The sequence below is a fragment of the Neoarius graeffei genome, chromosome 6 (genome assembly GCF_027579695.1).
Source record: "Neoarius graeffei isolate fNeoGra1 chromosome 6, fNeoGra1.pri, whole genome shotgun sequence".
NCBI classification, from domain to species: Eukaryota; Metazoa; Chordata; class Actinopteri; order Siluriformes; family Ariidae; genus Neoarius; species Neoarius graeffei.
In genome coordinates this window covers 99,864,533-99,889,692 of record NC_083574.1, presented here as the reverse complement: position 1 = coordinate 99,889,692, position 25,160 = coordinate 99,864,533, and the positions used below count along the sequence as shown (strand labels likewise).

Below are 25,160 nucleotides of genomic sequence, written 5' to 3'. Positions count from 1 at the left end.
TCAGTCAACTAGTCAGATTCAGTTTAGTTTGGGGCCCCTTTTTTTAGTCTTTTATTCTCTTTGCGCAAGCTTATCTGATTCTTTATGTGGAAATCCAACGCGTCCCAGAGCATCCACTCTCTCTCTCTCTCTCTCCACACATGCCACGGCAGGATCCTCGACGCACCTCCCGCTCGCTGGAAATCTTTGTCGTTCTCTTCTTCAGAAAGCGACCAACAAAAAAACCCAACCTGCACACCATATAAATTAACCTCAGTTAATATCAAATCATTTCTTAAAGTATGCAGGCTAATCTGGAAATCTTATCCTGTATCTACTCGTTTTACACACTTGTTGCTGACTTACACATTCACAAAATGAATATACAAACAAAATAACCAATGAGGCAATAATGTCTGCCAGCAATACCCAGCAAACACACAACGTATATACGATGTAGTGGTTAGGTAGTGGTTTGGTAATGTCAGGGACAGACGCGCAGCTTGTGAACAGGCAAGGCAGGCAACTGCTTGGGGCCCAGTGGCCCCTGAGAGTTGGGGCCCAAGGGCTTATTTATTTTGTTTTTTATTGTTTTTATTGTTCTTTACCATTGTATTTCACATTTGGAATTTAAAAAAACTTTGGTTTCATACATTTTTCGTTGGTGTCAGATTATTTATAACATATTGGTGATGAACACTGGTCAGAAGGGCCCACTGGAAATTTTTGCTTGGGGCTACAACAGACTCTAGAATCGCCTCTGGTCAGGGAAATACGTCGTCGTTACATAATAGGCACATCCTAATACAACGTTGTGCCAATACGTAACGACAACATAGTGGTAATACGTAACGACAACGTAGTGGTAGTATGTAATGGACATGTTATCTTGCATCCATCCAGTGATGTATGTCCTACTACGTAGTCTACACGTGTGTATTTTCTATTTGATGATTGATGTATTAATAATTTGCTTTTGTACATTTTGTTGTATGTCTCTATGAATAACATGAACAATGTGATCTTGGTCTATTGATGAATTGATTGTATTTTAACTTTAAAATAGCGCTGAATGAGGCCATTTCAATGAAATAAAAGTTCGTCGATTCATAATTTTGCAGTTAGGCATGTCTTATCAGTTTATCTGCATTGTAACCCTATAATAATATAACTATTAGTGGTATTTTTTTATCCAAAATCATGTTTGGTCCACGCAAAAATTTAACTGAAGGGGAGGACTTTCACATGATCCGTGATTGCCAACAAATTATTTCTGTGACCGGTGATTTGAGCCAGTTTCTCTTCCTGTGATGTGTGATTGAGAATGTTTATGTTTGTGACCCCCAGGGGTGGATCCAGGGGTGGGGTTTAAGTCAAGTCAAGTTTATTTGTATAGCGCTTTTAGCAATAAACATTGTCGCAAAGCAGCTTTACACAATTTGAACGACTTAAAACAAGCTAATTTTATCCCTAATCTATCCCCAATGATGAAGCCTGTGGTGACGGTGGCAAGGAAAAACTCCCTCAGATGACATAAGGAAGAAACCAGGCTCAAAAGGGAACCCATCCTCATTTGGGCAACAACAGACAACATGACTATAATATTAACAATTTTAACAAGAAGTCAGTTTCGTTGAAGTTATAAACCAGGGATGCCAGGGTGAAATTGGTTAGGGGGCCAGATTTTTTTTTAAGTGGAACCACGGGGGCCGAATTACACCTTAGGTAACTCAACACATGGATATACTGTTTTTAAAATGATGCCAACAACACATTGAAAAGAATTGTATTGGCACCACAATAGCCTCACAATGAGACATACAATTACATAGCAGATATTTACCCTTTGAAAATGTGACACGGACATATCCATGCAAGTAGTCCACATTTAGAAATTAGAAATGCAACAAAATAGACTAGGTGCCAATGGCAACACATTTTCTACAAATAACACAAGAGTAAACTGTAAATTATTTTGATCATATTTATTGAAGGCTTACGCATAAAATCATTGTTAGGCCAAAATTAGGCCAATTAAAAAAGTCAAGGCCAAACACTCCTAAACAAGTCACAGAAATAAGTGCCAGAACAAAGCAATCCAAAAAATAAGCGAAGTGACTTAATATTCAGTAGAAAAACGTAAGGTTCTTGAAAAAAGCCAGATATGACCTCACATTACATTGGCTCAACAACAGATGGCACGTTTCCTTTGCCAGTCATACAACTCCAACCCACATTTTCACAAACCCATGCCTATGGCATTAGCCTACTGTACAGCATACATCAGTAAAATCCAACCCATTTTATTCCCTCCGAACCATATCACACAGGAATATGATGAATGGGAAGACAAACCTACTTCAGTTACATTTTACTTGTCGAAGCTAGACACCTTTTAACTTTCACTAGCTTGTCGACATTGGGGGACAGGTTCTGGGCCGTGGCTATTTTCATAACGTCATTGAGATGTTCGTGTGTCAGGCGATTACGCAGTTTCGATTTATTAATATTCATCACAGAAAAGGCCTGCTCACATAAATATGTTGTCCCGAACATACACAATATTTTGCCTGCAAATGCCGTCATAACTGGGTACTCTGCAGGCAAGTATTTGTAGAATGATTCGATTGCAACAGATGTGTACTTATCCTTCAACGGCGCGCAACACTGCAGTTCAATCAGTTCCATTTGCATCAGGATGTTAGTCCGTAGGCCACTTCCAGCCCGCGGGCCGTAACCATGGCATCCCTGTTATAAACTCTTCATTGGTGGAAACTTGAGTGCAAAACTGTTCATGACAACTGCAGTCCTAAAGTTAGCAAGTCAACTGTAGTCCTCAACCATAAAAGCATTACTGTAAGAGACTTATTGAAGCTGCATGCTGCTTTTGTTCACTTATTTGGACCTTATGCCAATCATCCGTCCATTATCTGTAACTACTTATCCTGTGCAGGGTCGCAGGCGGGCTGGAGCCTATCCAAGCTGACTATGGGTGAGAGGTGGGGTTCACCCTGGACACATCACCGGATCATCGCGGGGCTGACACACACAGACAACCATTCACACTCACATTTACACCTACAGTCAATTTAGAGTCACCAGTTAACCTAACCTGCATGTCTTTGGACTGTGGGGGAAACCGGAGCACCTGGAGGAAACCCACGCGGACACGGGGAGAACATGCAAACTCCACACAGAAAGGCCCTTGCCGGCCACAGGGCTCGAACATGGACCTTCTTGCTGTGAGGGGACAGTGCTAACCACTACACCAGAGGTTCTCAACCTTTTCTACTTTCAGGCCCACCTATTCATATTTGTAACTGATTATATCGTTCTCAGCTCGAGGAAATTTATGTGGGCAGTGTCCCATGGTGGATGCCAGACTCCCCGGGCTCCCACAGCATTCCAGACTACCCCCCAACCTGACAGAGATGCGTCCGTGGTCAGAACTTCGCGGCGGTAGATTCTGTCTAGCTGCACACCATTGCACAGATTCTGTGGCGTGTTCCACCACTGGAGAGCTCGTAGGCACACATATAGATAGAGTGACAGATAGAGTGACAGATTTGCTCCTGTCCAACACCGGGTGGAGCATCCTGGACAGGTACCAGCTCTGCACTGGTCTCATGTGTAGAAGGCCGAGGAGCACCACCTGGGACGCTGCAGCCATTAAGCCCAATAGCCTTTGACACTGGTAAGCATGAATATTGCTCTGCCCCGAAAACTGAGACAGACATTGTTGTAGAGCTACAACTCTCTGGTTTGAGAGGCCTGCAATCATGGCAACCGAGTCCAGCTTCACTCCAAGGAAAGTGATTTGTTGTGAGGGAGTCATCTGGCTTTTGTCTGAATTGAGAGATAGGCCTAATTGCTGCAAGTGGTCTATTACTACCGCTGTGTCCCACACTGCCTGCCGACTTGATGGGGAGCATATCAGCCAGTCATCCAGATAACTGAACACTCTGACACCCTTTTGGCGCAGCGGGCTCAAGGCTGTGTCCATGCACTTCGTGAATGTGCATGGCGACAGAGACAGGCCAAAGGGAAGGACGTTAAACTCGAAGGCTCTGTCCTTTAGCGCAAACCGGAGAAATTGGCGATGAGCAGGGTAAACTGCGATGTGGAAATGGGCATCTCTGAGGTCTACGCTCGTGAACCAATCTCCACCTTGAACTGACTGAAAGATTTGTGTCAGTGACAGCATCTTGAAACGTAGTGGGCGTAGGTAGCGGTTCAGTGGCCTTAGGTCCAGTATTGGGCGGAATCCACTGTCTCGTTTCGGAACCAGGAAATAGCTTGAATAAAAGCCACTCGGCCGTTTGCTGTGATTTAACTCCCTTATTGCCCCTTTCCTCAACAAAGTATTTATCTCCTCCTGTAAGGCCAGCTGCTGCTTTGGGTCTGGCTGATGAGAAACAAGAATGCTCTTGAACATGGGCGGGCAGCGCCTGAACTGCAGCAGATAACCAAACTTTATTGTCGAAAGTACCCAAGAACTGGGAGAACACGTTTCCCACATCTTTAACTGAGTGTGGGAGAAAACACGAGGCAGCTCCCCTTGAACGTCAGGAAGATGGCTGTGAGGCAGCGGGAGGAGTGGCACGAGGTCCGTGGCCACCACGCTGCCGAGGCCTGGTGGGATTCGCCGGGTGGCGGCTTGCCAAGGAGGAGGCATGTACTGGCTGTCTTCGCACATTTCCCGGCATATTGGGGCGGCCTCTTGAGAAAGGCACACTGGGGTTTTCTGTGTAGCCTCAGTTCAGCCGATGCCGTTTGGGTGGAGGGGGCCTTGGCATCAGCTGCTCCCACTCTTTCATTGACTCCCTAGACTCCTTGGCTCGGCGGAGCATGTCAACAGCTCCAGGACCAAAGGTAAACCTGGGGGTAAGAGGTAATTTCATGAGCATGCCCCTGTCCTGCTCTGAAAGCTTCGACTGAGCTAGCCACAGGTGTCTCCGTGCCATCCACAGCAACGCAATGGATCTTCCACTGGAGTGTGCTGCACCCCTGGCGAGGTGCACCAGGATCTCAAAGACCTTCTTCAGCTCATCCACCACTTCCTGAGTGTGGGCAGCAGCAAGGTCTTCAATGAGCTCCATTTGATACAACATGAGCACAGGTGCTGTGTTCATGAGGCACGCCCCAAAGGCTGTATTGTAGAATGACTTTTTTAACCATTTATCGGTGGTGCGACACTGTTTGTTTGGGCATGAGGGGTCTTTCCCCTCAAGAGCCATAGGAGGGAGAACAAGAGAAGCAATAGAGTCATCCATCGCAGGATAGTCTCCAAAACCAACCTCATCCACTCCGTGGATGTTGGCAAACTGTGCCCACTGCCTCATAGGCGGAGTAGCCGCCTCTGGATGCTCCCAGACAGATGTCATTTCTTTGACAAAGTCAGGGAGGACAGGGAGCGAACATGGTTTGTTCACAGCCTCTCTCCTCCTATCAAAACGAGAAGGCTGGGCCTCGGCTGCTGTAGGCATATCCACACGTAGACGTTTAGTGGCCCTACACATCAGAGCAAGGAATTCTTCACCAGAGAAAGCGCTGGGAGTTTCAGGTGGAGCAGATAGCAGGGAAGAGCCATGACCTGAGCTCAGATCAGAATGGTGGGGAGAAGTTGCTAAGACATCCATATCCTCATCACCCAGGTTATCAGATGCCATCACTGATAACAGCTCCGCGCCATCATCAGCGGCCTGGGGAGCCGACTGCTGGGATAGCTCTTCTACAGGCTGCCCTAATGGGGCTGTCTGGCGCACGGTGCCTGACTGGGTCACTTGACGCTCGGCAAACTGTTGCATCATCCACTGTTGGTTAGATGCTAGAGATGACACCTCTCTCACCAGAGCCAGAGGTTTCTTCGGCTTCCACCGTGTCCAATCCGTCTGCTGCAGAGGTCAACCGGCGGAGAAATTTGCTTCAGGTAAGCAAGCACATGGTTTCATGATTTCAATCTTGAAGGCCTACTTGCTGTGAGTTATATGCTATGCTACTTCAAAGCTGGCACGGTGTAACGTTCGGTATGCTCATGTTGCTTTAGGGTGTTGCAAGTGGATAAAGGACGGCCAAGGCACTGTTCTTCTTCCATAAAAAGCTTTTACTCAGTATAGCTAGTTCATTTTTAACTTTTAAAAAGCCAACATGTTTCGGCCTCACCCCAGGCCTTCTTCAGGGCTTAAAAATACAAACTGCTTTAGGGTGGTGTTGTGGAGTGTTTGCTACTGGTGATGCATTCTAAAATGTATAAACTTTTTGTTTTTTAAGGCAAAACTAGAAAGCCACAGAGGGGACAGGCTGAGGAGGAAGGCCCCAATGGATGCAGCTGTGCAGGAGGATCTCCAGATTAAGAGGAGAATGCTGCAGCTCATGGAGGAGTCGGAGAAGCGTGCCAATGAGAACCTGGAGCGGACGAACAACAACATTGAACTCATCACGAACACTATAAAGAATGGGTTTGAACTGCTACAGACACTTGTGCTCCAGCAACAGCCACAAGCCCCTGCTCCACATCTGTATAGGCCATACATGCCAGCGCACCATGCAGCACCACCTTACCTGCACACACCGCATCATCATGCAGATGCATACACACCATTACACACCACCCCATCACACAGCGCTCAACGTACACACACTGCTCCAGGTTTCTCGTACAGAAGGGCACTGCTGCAAGAGGATGACGTGGATACATAAAGTGCCTCATTGTGCCTGCTAGTTTAATTTTTTGTTATGTAGTTTTATTAGTGTGCATAGTTTTATAACTTTTTTTTTCTTATTGTGTGAACATTTCTTAAAGCATTTTTATTTAATTCATATAACTTTTTTAAATTGTGTGTGAACATTTCTTAAAGCATTATTTCATTCATATAACTTTAAATTGTGTGTGAACATTTCTTAGAATTTTTATTTAATTCATATTACTTTTTAAATTGTGTGAACATTTCTTAAAGCATTTTTATTTAATTCATATAACTTTTTAAATTGTGTGAACATTTTGAAAATCAGTCTTATCCAATAAAAAAGAAATTCAAGAAATGGTTCAGTTACTTGTTTATTTAAAAGAGAAGCAGTATACAAAAGTGAATGCAATGCAGTGGTTATTACAGTCTGTTGAAGGGTCCTCTGACTCTTTTCCCCTCTGCCTCCATTATAGTCAGGTAACTGTTGCTTTGTGTAGAAGGCTGTACTTTCTGTTTATCAAAGCAGGTGTAAATTGTCTGTCTGGCAGGTAAGTCAGGTTGATGTGTAAACAATTTCACAATATTCTTATCCAATAGAAAGCAGGCAAGAAATGGTTTGAGTCACTTGTCTATGTACAACACCCGCACAGTTTACTAAATATCCACAGTATACTAAATAAATCCACATGAAAGAATTCTATATACAAAAGTGATTGGTTCATTAAAAAAGCAGTGAACAGAAGTTACAGTGGTACATACAAAAAAACTGTTCAAGGGTCAAGGAACTTTGTAATCACTCTTCTGACCCTTCTCCCCTCTGTCTCATTACAGTCAGTCAGGTAACTGTTGCTTTGTATGGAAGGCTGTACTTCCTGGTCACATTGTACAGCACTCTCCACACAGTGTTCGTCCATGGTCTCACTATTTTCTTCACAGTAGTTGTGGAGAGCAAAGCAGGCATAAATTACATAGGGCAAGTCACTGAGGTTAATGTCCATTGCTCTTCTCAGGGATGCAAATCTGGCCTTCAGCCAACCAAAAGCACACTCAATGACCATGCGTGCCCTACACAAACATAACCCAAAGTACTGCTCTTGTGGCATGGAGCCACCGTTTGAATATTCCTTCATCAGGACAGGTAGTAGTGGATAGGCTGGGTCACCCAGGAGAAATATGGGGATGGGTTCCTCATCATCCACTATCTGCTTTTTCAATGCTGGAATCTTGCCGGTTTTAAAGTAGGTGCTGATCTTTGAATTAACAAACACTCGTGCATCATGCGTACTGCCAGGCCACTTTATAACTACATCCACAAATCTGTACTTGTAGTCACACACTGCTTGTACATTTAACGAATGTTTACCCTTTCTGTTGATGTAGTCCATGGCGTGGGATGATGGCTGCTTGATTTCAATGTGGGTCCCGTCGACCGCTCCCAAACACTGTGGCATGCCATGTACACGGTGAAAGCCAGACACAAGCTCCTCTGCCTCGGGTTCTGTGAAGGGCAGCTTGATATATTTCGGACCGAGTTGGAGAGCGATGGCTTTGCATGTCTGCCTCACGACGACGGAGACAGCCTGCTGCAACAGGCCGAAGGAGTTAGCCGTCTTCCGTAGCCTTCCCTCGTCGCTCAGGTAGTACAGCGTGCAAGCGACCTTCTTTAACGGTCCAATCGCTTCTCTCATGTTGGTTGTTTGGCCTTCAATATGAGGACGAAGTTCTTCGCTCAGGGACACAAGTGAAGCTCTGGACATCCGAAAGTTCTCTCTCCACTCTGCGTCCACGACAACACCATTCACGAAGTTGTCCCACCAGCTACTGGTTCTTCCCGGACTCACCCAAAATCATCTTCTTTTGGCCCATCTAGTTACACGCCGTGGTGGGTTTAAAAGAATCTGACGCGTGTGGCCGTGTAAGCGTCTCCGCCACTCGCCTAGTCGCTGCAACTCCTCTAAATTTTGTCTCAATAATGCGAATAAACTTAGCAGCGTCTGCAGCACTGAAAATACTACTACTATGGGGGTCGCCATTGTTGTTGTTATGAATGAGGCGCGTGAGAGTTATGTGGCTGGTCATGTGGTCATGTGGCTGGTCATGTGGCTATGATGTCATCGTAAACAAATCCGTTCTACTCATCCAGATGACTTCGCAACGGCAACGTTGCCAGATCTTTCCACTCTGGAACCCGTTCTCAAAAAGATTGCGTTTTGGGCACCCAAAACGCCGGTGCCGTGTGGACGCCAGGCCTAAACGATAAGCAATTGTATCGGAGTCACCTGAATCTGTTGCCGTGTGGACAGGGCCTAAGTTCTGCAAGGTAAGTGTCGCTGGCAGGTAAGTTACACATGATGCTATACACATAAATGTTTGTGTCCTCCATTAAGCTATTGGCTGTGCTGCTGGCTCTGGTGCTATTGTTTACTGGTGCACGTGAAAGTGTGTTGGCTGTAAGAAGTGTCTTACCAGGTACATGGTGGACTGTGTAGGAGTAAGTCATGAGCCTCATACGAAATCTTTGAATTGGTGGCAGCAGGTCAGACAGCGCTTGATTCCCCAGCAGACTGACCAGGGGTTTGTGGTCTGTCTCGAGCTGGAAATGCTGCTCGATGAGAAAGGCCCTGAATCTCTCACATCCCCACGTCAAGCCTAGGGCTTCTTTTTCCACTTGTGCGTATCGTCGTTCGGTCTCGGTCAACGATCTAGAGGTGTATGCAACTGGCCTCCATTCACCCTCTTCTTTTTGCAGAAGGACAGCCCCCAGCCCATATGAAGACACATCCGCTGACAGCTTTAGCTCTTTGTTTGCATCATACAGCGCGAGAACAGGCAGTGAAGACAGCTCCTGCTTCAGACGATCGAAGGCAGTCTGCTGAGCATGCCCCCACACCCACTCGTTTTTCTTGGAGAGCAGGTCATTCAATGGCTTGTCTCTTTCTGCTAAGTGAGGAATGAATTTCCCAAGCTGCATGACCATGCCCAGGAAACTACGTAATTCACTGACATTGGACGGCTCTCTCATGTCCTGCACAGCACTGGTTTTCTCCGGGTCAGGTCTCACTCCGTTGGCTGATATCACGTGACCTAAAAAGTTGACCTCTGATCTGTTCAGCTCGCACTTTTCCAGGTTCAGCATGAGCCCTGCTTTGTGGAGTCTTGAAAGCACATTGTGGAGCCTTTCATCGTGCTCGGCCTGTGACACCCCCCATATGAGCACGTCATCAATATGGCACACTGTGCCTGGCAGGCCCTCCAGCACGAGCGACATCCGCTGCTGGAAATGCTCAGGTGCAGATGTGATGCCAAATGGCAGTCTATTGAAATAAAAACGCCCAAATGGTGTAATGAATGTGGTGAGCTTGGCGGATTCTTCTGACAGGGGCACCTGCCAGAAGCCCATATTGGCGTCGAGCTTGCTAAAGATGCGTGCACCTGCTAACGTCCCTAGTGTGTGTTCGACTGAGGGCAGAATGAATTTCTCCCTACACACTGCTTCATTCAATTTTGTTAAGTCCACACAAATTCTCATCTTGTCATTCTTTTTAGGCACTGGCACCATACCGGCGCACCAATCTGTCGGTTCGTCCACCCTGGATATTACACCTAGTTGCTCCATGCGCTCAAGCTCTTCTTTAACTTTCCCTAGCAGGGGTATTGGAACACGTCTGGGTGTAGACAGAGAGTATGGTGTAGCGTCCGGCTTCAGTTTAATCGTGTATGGCTGTTGCACCATACCAAGTCCACTGCACAGTGATGGGTAAGTCTCTTTCAGTGTCTGTGTGTCAATGGTATCGAGTCTAGCCACCAGTCCGAGTTTTGTTATGGCAGGCCGGCCTAACTGAGGAGTATGCAGGCCAAGTACCACGTACAAATCCTCCTGAACTGTGTTCTCGCCCTTTTTGAGTGACTCATTGACTACTCCAACAACAGAAAGGCAACTGCCCCCCGGGCCGAAGAGGGGTTTGTCTGTTTGGGCCAGTGGGCATTCACCATCGGATTTCATGATCGCCTTGTAGGTCTGATGCGGGACGACTGACACATCTACCCCGGTATCAATCTTAAACCTGACTTTGTGGCTGCGAATCTCTAAATCCACTGACCATGGGTTTGTCCCTGCTTCAACAGAGCCCAGGAAGAGGCCGTCAGGCTGTTCATCTGCAAAGCCTACTGCATTCACAGATGTTGCTTTCCTACAGACCTTCTGGAAGTGGCCTTTCTTCCCACATGTATGACACACTACATTTTTAGCTGGGCACTGTCCCTTGGGATGAGCTGCATTTCCACATTTGTGACAGGTTAATTTCTCTGACTGACTTTTAGGCTCAGATCCACTTTTCTTTCGCTGCATGTTTGGCTTGAACTTCCCTTGCATTTGTTTATTTTTGAACATCACAGTATCCACTTCCATGGTGCTTTTCTCGGGTTGAGCATCTGCTCTTAAATCAGACTGCTGTCTTTTGATTGCTTCAGATTGTCTTGCCATTGTGACAGCTTTTTCCAGAGTCAAATTTTTGTCCAATTGCATCTTTTCAGATAATGCCGTGTCTCTCAGTCCAACTACAAGTCTATCACGAATCAGTTCCTCATTCAGTGCACCGTAATTACAGTTTTGAGCAAGAGCATATAATGCGGTGATAAAACAATCCACAGATTCTGTTCCTGACTGCACTCTCCTATTAAATTTCGCCCTCTCATGAATGACATTTTTCTTTGGGACAAAGTACTTGTCAAAGGCATCTCTAATGGGTTTGTACTGGTGTCTTTGATCTTCAGTCAATTTTAGTCCTCGCAGAATGTCTCATGTAACTATCACTTTTTGTCACTTTATCCGCATCTCGTCGCCATCTTATACTTATTCTGTGCAACAATATTACTATTTGGTACAATATCCTTTTCTCATCTCATCTCATTATCTTTAGCCACTTTATCCTGTTCTACAGGGTCGCAGACAAGCTGGAGCCTATCCCAGCTGACTACGGGCGAAAGGCGGGGTACACCCTGGACAAGTCGCCAGGTCATCACAGGGCTGACACATAGACACAGACAACCATTCACACTCACATTCACACCTACGGTCAATTTAGAGTCACCAGTTAACCTAACCTGCATGTCTTTGGACTGTGGGGGAAACCGGAGCACCCGGAGGAAACCCACGCGGACACGGGGAGAACATGCAAACTCCGCACAGAAAGGCCCTCGCCGGCCACGGGGCTCGAACCCGGACCTTCTTGCTGTGAGGCGACAGCGCTAACCACTACACCACCGTGCCACCAATATCCTTTTCATTTGCTAGTATTTTCTTATTCATGTCTCACTCTCATAATTGTTGTGTACAGTTATGTCCATATGTAATCAGGTGTTTGAAAAATACCCACACAGTTAACTGAATACACTAAAAGAAAAGAGACTTTTTATTTTCTATATCTTTATTGGTTTCACATCAGCAACTTTTTAATTATTCTATTGCAATTAAATGCACCATTCAGTTCACAGAACCACACGTAGTAGGGGTGCTTCGTCTCAGCAGCCAATCAGAAGCTACGTGGGTGACGCTCAGATTTTTGCCACGGGAGCGAAAAGCAAGCACGTGCTTCTTCCGGTCTTTTCCAAGCTCAGCCGAGAAGCGAGGCAGCTGAATGCTGTGAGAAGAGAACAAAAACGGTAGAAAACGTGGAGATAACCTGTGAAAAGGGAGAATAAAGAGGGTCGGAACACATCCACTGGAGGCACAGAGCCGTGTGACTGAACAAAGGAGAAACGTTACGTCAGTAAGATGAGTCAAATATCTGAAGGAAAAAAGCTTGCTTATGTTTACCGTCGTCCTCCATGCTGATGCTAGTTCTGTACCTAACAGGCTAATCGTTTACCCTTCGTCTGGAGAGCTGTTACGAAGCATGATACCAGCGTGATACCAGCGTGTTCCGCCTTGATATTCACAGAGCAACGGTGAGAAACGTGCCATTTCAGTTGCTCTGGTGCTATTTACCCCCTTGTTTACTGAGTGCTGAAACAAAGTAGTGGTTATGTTAACGTTATGAGTGAACTGAAGCTGAATGATGGTGCAACGTTTCTGAACATATTTACAATGTGGTAGCTGAATTCATGCTGATGTGTATATGTAATTTAAAGAGAGAAGTGTTTACTCTTCCTAATGCCAATTTAAAGGGAGGAGTGTTTATTTTCCTAATGCCAATTTAAAGGGAGGAGAGAGTAATTTCATATGTTGTGATGAATATAATGTTTATTTGCACTATGCAACTGCAGTATTGAAAACTTTAATGCGACTCAGCTGAGTAGCTGTGTGTAAAGTATCTAGAGGGTAATTTTTGGTGCATTTCTCGTTCATGAATGAATAGGCCTTTACTGTAATGTAAGAGTAAATTAAGCACACTTCTGTAATACCTCCAAGTCTTAAACCAGAAGGGTACTTTTGTGTTATTTGCACATAGTCCTGTTATGGTTATGATAAATGACAGTTTGAATGTTGATAACACTGAGTGTTAATGGTTACTAACACAAGTATTATTGAGGCACTGTTCACACAAACAGCAAGTAAATATGTGAGCACTTTAACACTTAGTTCTCAAAGATGATGTACAACATTCAGTCTTAAGTGCAACTATATAAGAGAGAGATATAAGATTTGAGTAGAGATAATTCATGTCAGAATTAGATGTTAACGGTGTACATCTTTTGACATTTAGATATTCCGAATGATGCATCTACGAATGAGTGGTATTGAATGTATGCTTTTTGACCTTGCTTGTAGGTCAGGTTTTTTTAGTTGAGAGCAATTTGACTGTGGTCCAGGACAACCTTCTGGCTGAAACCGATGGCAAGCCAAGTTCCCTGAAGAAAGTCAAGCACCAGGATATACACGTACCCGTTCATACTCTCATTGAACAGTTAGATTACAATACAAGGAACCTTGGAATTTGAACTGAACTGCAGTAACTCTGAAACAGAGCATCTGAAGAGAACTTTCCCTTCCATTTTATTTTTAAGGGCCCAGGGACTACCTTTTATTTTTCTAATTGTTTGGGGTATTTTGTACTTTGTAAACAATATAAGAGTGGCTACTCAACTTTCACTTCTGTGTCTGTCTCATTATTGTTGCTCAGCATTATGGCTCCTGTCGAATTTAGCATCTTCTGATACTGGTCTAGGTTTCATTACTATTCTAAGTCATTATTATACTGTAATTCACTTTTACATTGGTAAAATTGGTTACACATAGCCTGTGGTTTTTTTGTCATTTATTGGTTACTCATAAATTTACCCACCAAAGGATGACTTTATCTTATCTTATTTTATCTTATCTTATCTTATCTTAGCTTACCCAGATTTTCAGCACTGGCCACAGGACAGTGGGCATCATCTCGGGTTCTCAGAATGAATGTTTGGTTCGTCTTTCAGCTGAATCACTGGAGCTTAGCAGAACAGTGTTTGTTCATATTCTGCTAATGGGCTGTGTGTAAAAAAACAGTGAGAGGAGGAGTCCTAAACTCTGTCTCGGTCAGAGTCAGTCCATATAAACCCCATCACTCATCACCAATCAGCAAAGCAGCTCATTGATTCATCTCTCTGCTCACTGGTTCATCTCTCCGCTCACTGTTCATCTCTCCGCTCATTGATTCATCTCTCCGCTCACTCTCATCGTGCAGGTGAGTAAAACTGATTGAACCTAAAGTGCACCTGGTTTATTTATTTGAACATTTAAAGAAAAAAAACCCCCAGATGTGTTGATGTATGAGCATGGCATTTTATAAAGATGACTAAAGCTGAAGAATAAAAGAAGAACTGATGCATTAATTATTAAATATAAAGCCTGATATCCTCGGATCAGTTTGTGCATGAATTTATAGCTTCTATAATGTAAGTAAGAACAGGAGCTTGTTTTGAACGTTCTGCAACTTTAAATCTGACTATAAACAGATGAAAGCATGAAATATAAATATAAGCACAAGCATTTGTGATGTTTTATTCTTTAATAATTAAAAATGGTAAACTTTGGCAAATTGCTTTGGTATAAGGGAAAGAAAGCACTTGGGGATGAGCTGTTTTAATAATAAAATAATCAACTTCCAGGTGGGAACAGTAACTTTGATTTGCATCCCGCTGTCTGGATGATTTTCCTACAACAACAAACCCACTCGTGTTTTATTCCTTACATATTAGCTGTGAGAACTAGAAATGTGGCTTTAATTATTTAGAAACAGTGAAAGTCTAAATATTAATATCTTCAGGTCAGCATGTACACAAATTCTTTTCCAATGTTCTTATCATTTTTTCCCATAAAAGTCACTACTTGCTTGAATCTGACACACATTTTTAATAACTGTCTTTATATTCAGAACCATGAGCAGGAACTTCTTGTCTATAAATGAAGAGCTCCAGAAAGGAGACTTCCTGTTATCCAACAACAGCGAGTACAAAGCAATCTTTCAGGTAGAACTGAAACTGGGGAAATAAATAGAGATGAAGAGTCTTCTTTGCTTTTTCTTCATTTGCTGTTTGAAAAAATTACTTCCAGTTCCTTTCACAGAAATATAAACTCACCTTCCATTCTCTGATATTGAACTCTAATGTCTTGTTTCAGGATGATGGGAACTTTGTAGTGTACGGCTGGGCGCCGCTGTGAGCTACTAACACTGGCGGCATTACAGGCATCAGTCGCCTGGCCATGCAAAATGACTGCAACCTCGTCATATATACGCCGGATGAACCCGTGTGGGCCGCCGGCAGCTACAGCCCGGATCTCACCACATGCCGTTTAACTTTGGGTAATGACGGCATTCTGGTGATCCACAGGGACGGGGATGTGGTGTGGAAGTCCACTAAGAAGAATTAAAATTAATGAAACAAACTTCTCAAAATGCTTTGATGTTCCTTTCATCTGCAACTGTCATTAAAGTTGTCAATAAATCAGCAAAGCAGATCAGCTGGATGTCTCCGTGTCTCAGTGTTATAGCTATAGCACTGTTATTACAATCAGTCATGAGCTGAACCTCAACACCACAATTACACCAATCACTATTTCAACTGCACTGTTGATAAATAATAAATCTAAGAGATATAATGTAAGGGACATAATTCTATTTAGAGTAAAAAATAATGAGTATAATATTGATATCAGACAGATTTTGATTGGTCTGTATCGAAGAAGGTTGAATTGATAAAGTGTGAGTGATGTAGAAATATAAGTCCTCTTATAACACAAACATAACACACACACTATTATCATTAGGGACAAGCCTGCGAGCTGGGGACGGAATATTAGAACGTCAATAACATCAGTGATCATCGCTAACATTAAGTATGTTAGCTAGCAACACAACAGACTCATGAAACAAACCATTCAAATGCTAACACACACAAACAATTCAGTACTTGTTGCTGACTGAAGAGATGTTCCACTGAGATGCAAGACTGAGAAAACAGACACAGCTTGGACTGTGATGAAGTTAATTTGAGACGATTGTGAGCTTTGGAGATCACGTTCCTCTGTAGCTCTGACTGTAATCACAATCTTTTACACAGATCACAAAAAAATCCTGACGTGTACAAAAGTGTGAAGTAAAGGAAAGGTCGCCATTACTAATGCCATTTTATAGTGTCCTGTGTTTGTGTGTGTGATATGTACGTATGCACAAGAAGGTACCCAGGTGTTGAAACACCGGCCCCTGGAGGTGATAAGGGGTGAAATGGAGTTTCTCCTGACACTCAGGTCATGAACGTTTCAGCTTGCAAAGACGTGACTTTAAAAGATGAAACCATTTTTAAAGTTGCTCAAAAGTAAAAGTAAATTATTACAGCAAGAAACATCTCGTCTCGTCTCGCCTTCTTCCGCTTTATCCGGGACTGGGTCGCGGAGGCAGCAGTCTAAGCATGGAAGCCCAAACTTCCCTCTCCCCAGACACCTCGGTCAGCTCCTCAGGAAGAACACCAAGGCGTTCCCAGGCCAGCCGAGAGACATAGTCCCTCCAGCGTGTCCTGGGTCTTCCCCGGGGCCTCCTCCCGGGGGAACATGCCTGGAACACCTCCCCAGGGAGGCGTCCAGGAGGCATCCAAAAAAGATGCCCGAGCCACCTCAGCTGGTTCCTCTCGATGTGGAGGAGCAGCGGCTCTACTCCGAGCTCCTCCCGAGTGACTGTGCTTCTCACCCTATCTCTAAGGGAGCGCCCAGCCACCCTGCGAAGGAAACTCATTTCAGCCGCTTGTATCCGCAATCTTGTTCTTTCGGTCATTACCCAAAGCTCATGACCATAGGTGAGAGTCGGAACATAGATTGACCGGTAAATTGAGAGCTTCGCCTTTTGGCTCAGCTCCTTCTTCACCATGACGGACCGGTAAAGCGACCGCATCACTGCGGAGGCTGCACCGATCCGCCTGTCGATCTCACGCTCCATCCTTCCCTCACTCGTGAACAAGATCCTGAGATACTTAAACTCTTCCACTTGAGGCAGGACTTCTCCACCAATCTGGAGAGGGCAAGCCATCCTTTTCCGGTCGAGAACCATGGCCTCGGACTTGGAGGTGCTGATTCTCATCCCAGCCGCTTCACACTCGACTGCAAACCGCCTCAGTGCATGCTGGAGGTCCTGGTTTGAAGAAGCCAACAGGACAACATCATCCACAAAAAGCAGAGATGAAATCCTGTGGTTCCCAAACAGGATTCCTTCCGGCCCCTGGCTGCGCCTAGAAATTCTGTCCATAAAAATTATGAACAGAACCGGTGACAAAGGGCAGCCCTGCCGGAGTCCAACATGCACTGGGAACAGGTCTGACTTACTGCCGGCAATGCGAACCAGACTCCTGCTCCGATCATACAGGGACCGGACAGCCCTTAGCAAAGAGCCCCGAACCCCATACTCCCGAAGCACCCCCCACAGAATACCATGGGGGACACGGTCGAATGCCTTCTCCAGATCCACAAAGCACATGTGGACTGGTTGGGCAAACTCCCATGAACCCTCGAGCACCCTATGAAGGGTATAGAGCTGGTCCAGTGTTCCGCGACCAGGAAGAAAACTGCATTGTTCCTCCTGGATCCCAGGTTCGACTATTGGTCGAATTCTCCTCTCCAGTACCCTAGAGTAAACTTTCCCCGGGAGGCTGAGAAGTGTGATTGGAGCACACTCTCCGGTCCCCTTTCTTGAAAAGAGGGACCACCACCCCAGTCTGCCACTCCAGAGGCACTGTCCCCGACTGCCACGCGCTGTTGCAGAGGCGTGTCAACCAAGACAGCCCCACAACATCCAGAGACTTGAGATACTCAGGGCGGATCTCATCCACCCCCGGTGCCTTGCCACCGAGGAGCTTGCAAACCACCTCAGTGACTTCGGCTTGGGTAATGGACGAGTCCACCTCTGAGTCATCAGCCTCAGTCTCCTCAATGGAAGACATGACGGTGGGATTGAGGAGATCCTCAAAGTGTTCCTTCCACCGCCCGACAATGTCCCCAGTCGAGGTCAACAGCTCCCCACCCGCACTGTAAACAGTGTTGGCAGAGTATTGCTTCCCCCTCCTGAGGCGCCGGACAGTTTGCCAGAATTTCTTCGAGGCTGACCGATAGTCCTTCTCCATGGCCTCCCCGAACTCCTCCCAGTTCCGAGTTTTTGCCTCCGCAACTGCCCGAGCTGCAGCACGCCTGGCCTGCCGATACCCGTCAGCTGCCTCAGGGGTCCCAGAGGTCAATATGGCCTGATAGGACTCCTTCTTCAGCTTGACAGCATCCCTTACTTCCGGTGTCCACCACCGGGTTCGGGGATTGCCACCACGACAGGCACCGGAGACCTTGCGGCCACAGCTCCGAACAGCTGCATCCACAATGGAGGTAGAGAACATGGTCCACTCAGACTCAATGTCCCCCACCTCCCTCGGAAGCTGAGAAAAGCTCTCCCGGAGGTGGGAGTTAAAGACCTCCCCAACAGAGTGCTCGGCCAGACATTCCCAGCAGATCCTCACCATACGTTTGGGCCTGCCAGGTCTGTCCAGCTTCCTCCTCCGCCAGCGGATCCAACTCATCACCAGGTGGTGATCAGTTGACAGCTCAGCCCCTCTCTTCACCCGAGTGTCCAAGACATAGGGCCGGAGATCAGATGAAACGACAACAAAGTCTATCATCGACCTCCGACCTAAGGTGTCCTGGTGCCACGTGCACTTATGGACACCCCATGCTCGAACATGGTGTTCGTTATGGACAAACCGCGACTAGCACAGAAGTCCAATAACAAAACACCACTCGGGTTCAGATCGGGGAGGCCGTTCCTCCCAACCATGCCCTTCCAGGTGTCACTGTCGTCGCCCACGTGAGCATTGACGTCCCCCAGTAACACAATGGAGTCCCCAGTCTGAGCACCCCTCAGTACCTCTCCCAGGGACTCCAAGAAGGCCGGATACTCTATACTGCTATTCGGCCCGTAGGCACAAACAACAGCAAGAGCTCTCTCCCCAATCCGAAGGCGCAGAGAGGCGATCCTCTCATTCACTGGGGTAAACTCCAACACATGGCGGCTGAGCTGGGGAGCTATAAGCAAGCCCACACCAGCCCGCCGCCGCTCACCATGGGCGACTCCAGAGAATTGGAGAGTCCAGCCCCTCTCGAGGAGCTGGGTTCCAGAACCCAAGCTGTGCGTGGAGGTGAGCCCGACTATCTCTAGCCGGTACCTCTCAACCTCCCGCACAAGCTCAGGCTCTTTCCCCCCCAGCGAAGTGACATTCCATCTCCCAACAGCTAGCCGCTGTGTCCGGGGATCAGGTCGTCGAGGCCCTTGCCTTTGACTGCCACCCAATCCACACTGCACCAGTCCCCTACTGCTACCTCTGTAGGTGGTGAACCCACAGGAGGTCGGGCCCACGTCACCTCTTCGGGCTGAGCCCGGCCGGGCCCCATGGGCAAAGGCCCGGCCACCAAGCGCTTACATACAAGCCCCAACCCCAGGCCTGGCTCCAGGGTGGGGCCCCGGCTGCGCCATATGGGGCGACATCACGGTCCTTGATGGTTTCTCCATAAGGGTTTTGGTGAACTGCTCTTGGTCTGGCCTGTCACCTAGGACCTGTCTGCCTTGGGAAACCCTGACAGGGGCATAATGCCCCCGACAACATAGCTCCTAGGATCATTCAAGCACACAAACCCCTCCACCACAATAAGGTGGCAGTTCTAGGAGGGGGCAAGAAACATACAAGGGACTTTTTTTTTTTAAACCATTGTTTACTAAATATGAGCATTCTGGGGGGAAAAATCGATAAAAATAGACTGAACAGACAGAATCTTATTGAAAATAACAAACAACCTGAAGGCAGTGATACTTTTAGGGGCTACGCTGCAATTTCTAACTGCACTAACAGCTGCAGAGAAAATCCAGCCTCTGTCTGAGGATGATGATGGTGATGTTGTTGTTGTTGATGATGATGATGATCCTGCTGAGGGAAAATGCTGGCATTATTTAGAAGAAAGAAGAAACTCTTATTTGTCACATGCACACTTCAAGCACAGGGAGATTCATCCTCTGCATTTAACCCATCTGAAGCTGTGAACACACGCACACACACACCCAGAGCAGTGGGCAGCCACACTAGAGCGCCCGGGGAGCAGTCAGGGGTTCGGTACCTTGCTCAAGGGCACTTCAGCCCAAGGCCGCCCCATGTTAACCTAACTGCATGTTTTGAACTGTGGGGGAAACCGGAGCACCCGGAGGAAACCCACACTGACACAAGGAGAACATGCAAACTCTATACAGAAAGACCCCAGCAGCCGCTGGGCTCGGACCCAGAACCTTCTTGCTGTGAGGCGACAGTGCTAACCACTACACCAGTGGTTATGAAACCTTTTCAACTTGAGACCCAAACAATAAATTCAGAGTCTCCTCAGGACCCAAACTTACAAAAATCTACAAACCCCATTTCCATAAAAGTTGGGATATTTTCCAAAATGCAATAAAAACAAAAATGTGTGATTTGTTAATTCATGTGAATCTTTATCTAGCTGATAAAAGTACAAAGAAAAGATTTTCAATAGTTTTACTGACCAACTTAATTGTATGTTGTAAATATAAACAAAGTTAGCATTTGATTCCTGCAACACACCAAAAAAAAAAGTTGGGACAGAGGCATTATTACCATTGTGCTACATCACCTTTCCTTTTAATAACACTTTATAATCGTATGGGATCTGAGGAGTTGGACTTTTTGTCCATTCTTGCTTGATACAAGACTTCAACTGCTCAACAGTCTGTGGCTGCCATTGTCTGATTGTCATCTTCACGATGCACCATGCATTCTCAGTAGGAGACAGATCTGGACTGGCAGCAGGCCAGTCAAGCACACACACTCTGTGTCTACAAAGCCATGCTGTTGTGGCCCGTGCCAAATGAGGCCTGGCATTGTCCTGCCCAAATAAGCATGGACTTCCCAGGAACATTCTCATTCTTATCTCATTATCTCTAGCCGCTTTATCCTGTTCTACAGGGTTGCAGGCAAGCTGGAGCCTATCCCAGCTGACTACGGGTGAAAGGCGAGGTACACCCTGGACAAGTCGCCAGGTCATCACAGGGCTGACACATAGACACAGACAACCATTCACACTCACATTGACACCTACGGTCAATTTAGAGTCACCAGTTAACCTAACCTGCATGTCTTTGGACTATGGGGAAAACCGGAGCACCCGGAGGAAACCCACGCGGACACGGGGAGAACATGCAAACTCCACACAGAAAGGCCCTCGCCGACCATGGGGCTCGAACCCGGACCTTCTTGCTGTGAGGCGACAGCGCTAACCACTACACCACTGTGCCGTGATGGCAACATGTGTCTCTAAAATCCCAATACTGTATATCAATGGCAACTTCACACACATGCAACTCACCCCCTGATGCCCCCCATCCACCCACCCATCACAGATGAATCATCTCTGCCCTGATAGAAACAACATCAAAATAATCGCTTCCACCGCTGTTTGAAATCTTCACGTCGCTCGTGACTCCACCCTTTCTTTTCAGTCACACATGACCAAATCAACTTCCTGTGACTTCCATAATATCACCTGGCTCCGCCCCTCTCGGCTTTCAAGATGCAGTGTTGATGATGATGGTGAAGAACAGCACACAGGAAATTGCTGTGATTGTCGTAACGGTGCTGAAACGTGTAGCTCTCGCACTCCGCCACCAGAGGGCAGCACGAGCGCACTGCAGTTCCAAGGAGAACCTTTCAGAGCTGAGAGCCTGAGAACTCCTGCTCCCTTTTCATCATGAGGAAAACACAACTGGCAACAAACATCATCATTCAGTTATAAAAGGATTAAATGAAGTAAAGAAAAAAAAATGGAAACAATTCCAGAGAAGGAGGATAAAACAAAATATACTGTAAAATAAAACACAAAAGAGTAAATGAATAAATAAAACCGTTTTAACTGAAAGGTATACTAAACACAAATGTCAGAATAGAGGAAGAGCTTTCATTATTTATGAAAAATATTTGCTTTTAGTGAATTAAAACTCAACAATTAAAACAGTGAGGTACTGTATTCTGTGTGTGTGTGCTATCAAAGGCATCTCATCTGGTCGATCATTAGTTTAGCATAGTGGATTAATGTGGGTTGCCAGAGTGGAACAATTTGGGTTGCCAGAGTGCGTTAATTTGTGTTTTTCTAAAGTGGATTCTTGTGGGTTGCCAGAGTGGATATATTTGGATTGTGAGAGTGGATCAATTTGTGTTGCCAGAAAGCCTTAATCTGGATTGTCAAAGTGGATTAATGTGGGTTGCCAGAGTGGATTATATCGGTCATGATATTACACTGTATTACTTCAGAAAGTAATGTGCACAATTGTGTACGCGGTGACTGAAGAGGTTAATGTGTGTTGCCAGAGTGGATCAATTAGGGTTGCCAGAGTGGATACATTTATGTTCCGAGAGTAGCTTCATTTAGGTTGCCAGAGTGCATTAATTTGGGTTGCCAGAGTAGATTAATATGGGTTGCCATATTCGATTAATTTGGGTTGCGAGAGATAAATATGGGTTGCCTAGTAGATGAATTTGTGTTTTCAGAATTTTGGTTGCCAGAGTGGATTAATGTGTGTTGTCAGAATAATAGTAACATGTTAATATCCAATACAAAAAGGATGGATGGATGTAGGGTGTTTTTTCTGTCTTGGTTTTAGATTAACACAAATTTTAATTTCATAAATACAGTGAAGGACAGCAGTGCAGTCACCATTATCAGGTTAACCGAGATCATTTATATCGACACCTCTACCGCCATACGCTTCAGTGTTTAACACTGTGTTTGGAAATAAACCATGATATACTATACAGGTACAGCATCTTCAGCTCACACTGCATGTGTTATTGCATACATGAAATTTCACTCAGTGTAGTTGGAGGTGCCAATAATTCTGGACATGGAAAGGTAGGAGGGGGGAAATATGACAGAAAATGTCACAATCATGATACTTGAAGATGTTTCTACAATCCATGATATGTATTGTAATATTTTTACTTTGCTAAGAAGAACAGGTAAAGTCAAATCAAATCAAATCAAATCAAGTTTATTTGTACAGCGCTTTTAACAATAAACTTGTCGCAAAGCAGCTTTACAGAATTTGAACGACTTAAAACATGAGCTAATTTTATCCCTAATCTATCCCCAATGAGCAAGCCTGTGGCGACGGTGGCAAGGAAAAACTCCCTCAGACGACATGAGGAAGAAACCTCGAGAGGAACCAGACTCAAAAGGGAACCCATCCTCATTTGGGCAACAACAGACAGCCTGACTATAATATTAACAGTTTTAACAGGTATAACCCTCAACTGTCCTCATGGGGCCGTCCTTCACAGGAGTGGGGCGATAAAACTCCGACCAGACACAGGGCACCAGGATGGATCAAGCAGGTCCGAGGGGCAGAAGAGGCCAGCATCTCAATCCCAGGATCAACATGTAACTCAGAGGGACAGATGGGGGGGGGGAGAGAGAGAAAGAAAACACGTTGTTAGGTATGCCCTAAAAATGACAAGTATTAAATCTGTGTGGTAGGCTCGCAGAGACGAGAGTCTTTACATCAGGCATAACACACAATGGCATGTTAATATGGTAAAAAATATATCATGACCTGCTCTGGCTGGATGCTTGATTGGGTGATGGGAGCACACTCCTCAGCAATGATGAGATGCAGATGGGACCCTTAGGCCTGGCCAAGACAATTCAGTTACATTTCACCGGGTCTGGGACATGCGACAGAATGTCTGACGGCCGATTCCCTGCAGGCTACGATAGCCAGTCGAGGTCCCCACCGTCTCCACCAAAAGATTTCCTGTTGACTCCATGTAACTCAGAGGGACAGATTTGGGGTGGGGGGGAGAGAAAGAAAACACAGGTGGTTAGGTATGCCCAATGTCACCTGAATAAGTAGGAACAGTATACATATTGCACCGAGTACAAGCAGGGACTCCGGCAACTAACTATGACAGCATAACTAAAAGGAGAGAGCCAGAAGGTAACACAGGCATGAGGGAGCCCCGGGACATAAAGCAGCCAGCCACTACACCGTCAACAAACTCGAGTGAGCAAGCGAGTGGGGACTGACAGCATCCATACATCCCAGTTTACCAAAACACTCTATGTCTGAGGACCCTCCAGATCTACTCCTTTACCTCATAAACACCATTAACAAAAATGGTAAAGCTGAATTAAAAAGAAGAACCTGGGAACAACTGAGACTGATCCATCCATCCATCTGTTATCTCTAGCAGCTTTATCCTGTTCTACAGGGTCGCAGGCAAGCTGGAGCCTATCCCAGCTGACTACGGGCGAAAGGCGGGGTACACCCTGGACAAGTCGCCAGGTCATCACAGGGCTGACACATAGACACAGACAACCATTCACACTCACACCTACGGTCAATTTAGAGAGTCACCAGTTAACCGAACCTGCATGTCTTTGGACTGTGGGGGAAACCGGAGCACCCGGAGGACAACATGCAAACCCCACACAGAAAGGCCCTCATCAGCCACTGGGCTTGAACCCAAGACCTTCTTGCTGTAAGGTGACAGTGCTAACCACTACACCACCGTGCTGCCACTGAGACTGGTGATATTTAACATTTAATTTTGAATAAAATAAATGAAAATGGAATGAAATGAGACCAAATTTTCCATTTTATAAACTGAGTTGAAGAGAGAAAAAAGAATCAACGTCAAATCAAAGCTGCTCCGAAGGTCAATTTATTTCGTCATAATTTTTGAAACATGATAAAAGTTATAAACTATGATTTAAAAAAAAGTTCTCACATTCCTATGATATCTGAATAAAGTCTATTGCAGGGAATTTTATCACGATATTAAAGTATCGTTACAGCATATAAATCACAGCGCCCCCTGGCGGCAGGACATTTTATTATACAGTGGATATTTATGAAGCTCTTTTGTGATAGAGTTAAATAGAGCAGCAGGTCACAGATCTGAGAGAGGTGAGGGGTGAGAGGGGTTTAAATAAAAATA

General features: G+C 45.7%; 1 pseudogene; it reads left to right on the top strand.

The window, feature by feature from the left end:
- Positions 1-15,023: 15,023 nt before the first annotated feature.
- Positions 15,024-15,516, top strand: LOC132888455 (B-type lectin plumieribetin-like; annotated as a pseudogene).
- The last annotated feature ends 9,644 nt before the right edge of the window (positions 15,517-25,160 follow it).